Source organism: Myotis davidii, unplaced genomic scaffold, assembly GCF_000327345.1.
Source record: "Myotis davidii unplaced genomic scaffold, ASM32734v1 scaffold1262, whole genome shotgun sequence".
Lineage (NCBI taxonomy): Eukaryota > Metazoa > Chordata > Mammalia > Chiroptera > Vespertilionidae > Myotis > Myotis davidii.
The window spans coordinates 36,094-40,788 of record NW_006292911.1 but is presented as its reverse complement, the minus strand read 5'-3'; the positions used below and the strand labels follow the sequence as shown (position 1 = coordinate 40,788).

Below are 4,695 nucleotides of genomic sequence, written 5' to 3'. Positions count from 1 at the left end.
ATCGATGTTTCTAACTCTCTATCTCTCTCCCTTCCTCTCTGTAAAAAATCAATAAAATATATTTAAAAAAAAAGAGGGATGCTAAACAAAACTAAACAGACAAGAAACACATGTGGATAGCCCACGCCACTGGAAAACTTGAAAAATACATTGCATGACTAGGAGAAGAAAATAAACATGCCTGATACAAGCAACAAAAGTTGCCTGAAGTGGCTCCCCTAGTTGCAGTCACAACAAAACACTCTTGACATGGCCTGACCCTCCCTGACTCACACACACTTGCTCTTACTCCAAGATGGCATTGGACGCCTTCGCTCAAACACCACCCAACACTCATCAATGCACAAGAATGCTGCGGAAAAAAGAATCACAGGCCCTTACTTGCACGTCTAGGCAGTGGTCTCTTGCACGTGAACACGCCACAAAGCATTCATGTTTGCTTTCACTGCCAAACACCATCCACTGACTACACCTGTCACAACCTGGGCAACAAAGGACAGAAAACACCACCTATAGAGAACAGACACGAATGCATGAGCTTCCAGCAATGAAAGAACCCACTCTCACCCAGGAGGTGGACGACAATTTTAGCCTGGGCCGCACTCAGCAAACATCAAACACAACACCATCTTCCTCATGAACCACCTCAACACAGAGGAACCTAAGGGATCCAAGCATAACATTACATTCTTCATGACAAATACTAAATTGCTTCGCCATTTAACACAACATCAGTGCCAAAAGGTGAAACATCACACACACACACACACACACACACACACAGGAATCCTATCTGACCCAACTCAAAAAACAAAAAAGAAACTTCCAGGATTCCCAACTTCCACTGCATATGCCAAAACTTGGAGGACTACATGGTCATCCATACCCCAGCCTCTCTATGCCCTACAACACTCCACACACAGGATGCCACTTAAACAAAACGCCATCTAAACCTCCTGCTCTGGGACATCCAACATGGACACTTACCTTCTCCCCTTTCGCCTACAAAATGGAAGGGCGATGCTTAAGCAGGTCGACATTGCACACATGCAAATCAACAAACACATACACAGTATTGCAATCACTCAACAACACTACATGACTCAGCCTTTCTCAGAAAAACACAAAACATATCCTCATGGGCTCACCTGTCACTCTTTCTGTTCCTCGTTCCATAAAATCCTTCCACACACCGCATGACAATCAACTCTTCTACAACAGTACATGGCCAGCTAAGCAAACGCTCCTGCTCTCTGCACCTCATGTCACTTGAACCCTACTCTCACCCTTCTGAACCATAACACCTTCTTACCTCTTCAAGCAGAAACACATCCACCCAAGGACATGCTGGGTCACCACACAGGGAAGCTCCAAAGGACAATGACCTCACATGGATGGCCAAACAGGACCTTCCACCTTCAAGACATGACTTGACTGAAAAAAAAGAAGCAACAAGCATTTCCACAGCAGCCTTCACCACACACGGTGGGAAGGAAGCCAAACCACACAACACACACTGTTCGGGGGAGAAAATCACCCGCCTCCACGGCACCCGGCACAGGGCTGTCACAACTCACCACCACCTCCACCGATCCGCCACGGCTCCCTCCAACAGCTGCCCACACAAGTCCTGTGAAAACAATGGGACCAGACGATGACCAGAAAAATACCACATCACCAAGGACCGACCACAGCCACAAGGGAGGACGAATGGAAAGTCTCCCATACCAGACACTATCCTGCTCGGCTCAGAAACACACTTGGATGCCAACACTGCACGCACCTCTTCCCCACACCCACCATTTCATGAGGACCCCACACAGACTCACACAAGCACACAGGACCTGCATTGGCCTGCTGCACCCACCTGACCCCTTCCATCACAGCCAACAGCCAGCGGGGACATCGGTCTTCCCTCAACCTTCTCACACAGAAGATCTTGGAATCACAGGCAGGGATGAAAGGACAGAGGGACGGAAAACTGGGGGAGGGGAAAAAAAAACAAAGTCTGAAAGACCTTTTAGAAAACGATCATCGCATGCTCTTACAATTCTACTACGTGAAGGACACTTGCACATGCACAAGGGAGGACGAATGGAAAGTCTCCCATACCAGACACTATCCTGCTCGGCTCAGAAACACACTTGGATGCCAACACTGCACGCACCGCCCACCTACATGTTCCACCACACACCCACAACACACACACGGCCAAACACACCTCTCCCTCATGACCCACTCAAACCACACTCCAAAAACAACACCGTGGCACAAGGAAGCACCCAAAAACAACACATGCAGCCACTCCCACACCAACGGGACAACAAAATCACCATACAACTCATCCACTTACCTCAGCGGACAACGAGTGGGTAGCTTGCCCCATGAAGAATGCACGACGACACACGACTCAGGCATTAAACATTGACGCCATCAGCCACACAACCCGTGGCTCAGCCTGACTCCCAGAAACCAGTCAAGGGAGTTGCTGGCTTTTAAAGGACTTTGGGCAGGATTGGCAATGGGAGGAACCTTTCGGGGAGGAGACTTCTTTGGGCATACCCCGGAGGGGACACATTGCAATGGGCTCACTGAAACTCAACAGTGCCCTTCAGTGAAACGACTGCCCACACTGAAATCTGCTCCCAAGCCACTTCTGAGGATAAGGGGACCAACTCCATGGCTCCATCTAGCCAAACTGCAGTTATCCCTCAACCTTGGGGACAAGAAGCGCCTCACAGGACCTCCCTTTCCTCATCGGGACACTGACCCACTGGGATCCCTACACACAACCTGCACTTTCAGCAGACACGGCCTCTCAAACCTCACAAACAACACAAGCCATCACCTGCTGCTGCCAAATGGCTTCAGCGGCTGGGACAAACGCCTCCTCACTCCTACACAGTCGCATCTCACTTGCCCCACACTTGCCCTTCTTCATCTCTGCTCACAATGTAACGGACACCGCTGATGACACCATACCCCCAAGTGGACCACGGGCTACTGTTCGCCGGCCCTGAAACACACAGATCACCTATCCTTTAAACACACGACACAACCTTCGGCTTCCTGACATCACTCAACAACCAACAGTCGTACCTTGCTTTACTCCTCACAAACGTCCCTGCAATCACGCATCACAGGCACGCACCACACTCAGCCGGCTCTACCAGCCCACATGCACCTCGGACCAGAGGACAGTCTCCGTCCGCCAATAGAACACAGGCGAGCGCTGGACCCTCTGCACACACACCGCCACGGAAACAAAGTCCGAGAAAACAGCCGGCTCCCTCACCAAACAAAAAACTTCACCCTTCCTCCCCATTGCAAACCTAATATCATCCAAACATAGACAAATCCCAACCACACAGCACCATCGCCTGCCCTTTCTGCATCCACACCCACATTTCCATACCGGCGAACATTCACAAACCACCCTCATCACCTCAACAATGGCCCATCCACCGATCCATCAAGCTTCGGCCCTAAGAAACCCCCCAGCACTTCCAAGGAACAAGACCTTGCAAACACATTTCTTGGCCAAATGTCCAAAATGTCCTCTTCTGTTTTGCTTTGGGAAACGGCTGCCTTCTGCTCAACTGGATGCAACAGTGGGTGCACAACAAAACCACACACATGTATGTGACTCACTTCCTTCCCCAAAAATAGAAAACACTTACCATTGAAAATGCAGTAAGAAATATTACACCTTAACACAACAGCTGTCTGTCTCACAGCATCACCAAACATGGACAAACTTGCCACGGACTGTCATAGGGACCATCCCACAGAAGAATCAACTACTTCCAATGGAAAGGACATGGACCACACTTCAAAAGAAAACACTTGGCCAACACCGCTCAATGGCTCATCGCACTCAGCCTGGCTGGACCTGAAAACGGACTGAGCTCACCTCATAGCCCACTCACTGAGCCCCCGACCACTCCTCAGGTCTCACCACCAGGCCCTACCACTTGCATGCTCCCACTTACACTGACATCCTCCTCACTGCTCGCCTCAGGGACCTTCTCATCTCACGGACTACCACAGCTTGGCCTCGGGAGCACACGGGACAACTCCTTCAAACACAGCCCGCCTCTCACCTCCTCCACCACAGCACCTCTACCCTCACAGCTAACAGGAACACTTTAGGGTTCACAGATGCATGACAACGAAAACTGGATCAACCAGAGGGACAAAGCAAAGTGGACGAAACCTCTGGGCTTCAGCAAAGACATAAATAAATACAGTGAGGTGGCTGCAGGACACTTCAGGCTTAACCATTCACGCAATCACAATACAGGGAGTTCTGCTTGGAGCCACGGGTCCAGGGCTAAGCCTTCAGGGGGACGGACAAACAAAACTTCGAAGGGACAAAGATTTCACAACTACCTCAGCTCAGACACAAAAGAACAAAAGCCTGCATCCACATGCAAATGCATCTTTCTCAGGGAGCACATTGCCCGAGGACATGACGAACCACTAGAAACTCCTTTGCAATTCAAGGGTTGGCCTCTCAGGCCATCCTTATGGGGGGCTTTCAGCCTGATCCGTTGCTGAGGCCAACGCGCACCACTTCCCTCAGTGACTGATGCGAACTTGGAAACGGCACATTCAACACATCCAGGAATCAACAGACCACAAACATCCCATCTGCTTTCTCCTACTACAAAGTCTTCAATGCACTTCCAAACC

The 4,695-nt window shown here is 50.1% G+C and overlaps 1 long non-coding RNA gene across 1 annotated transcript; it reads right to left on the bottom strand.

The window, feature by feature from the left end:
- Nucleotides 1-1,325: 1,325 nt before the first annotated feature.
- LOC107183513 lies at nucleotides 1,326-1,977 on the bottom strand. The gene is made up of 3 exons (XR_001514301.1): nucleotides 1,868-1,977; nucleotides 1,578-1,630; nucleotides 1,326-1,429 (listed from the first exon to the last, which is right to left on the bottom strand). It is a non-coding gene; the product is annotated as an uncharacterized LOC107183513 (long non-coding RNA).
- Nucleotides 1,978-4,695: the final 2,718 nt, after the last annotated feature.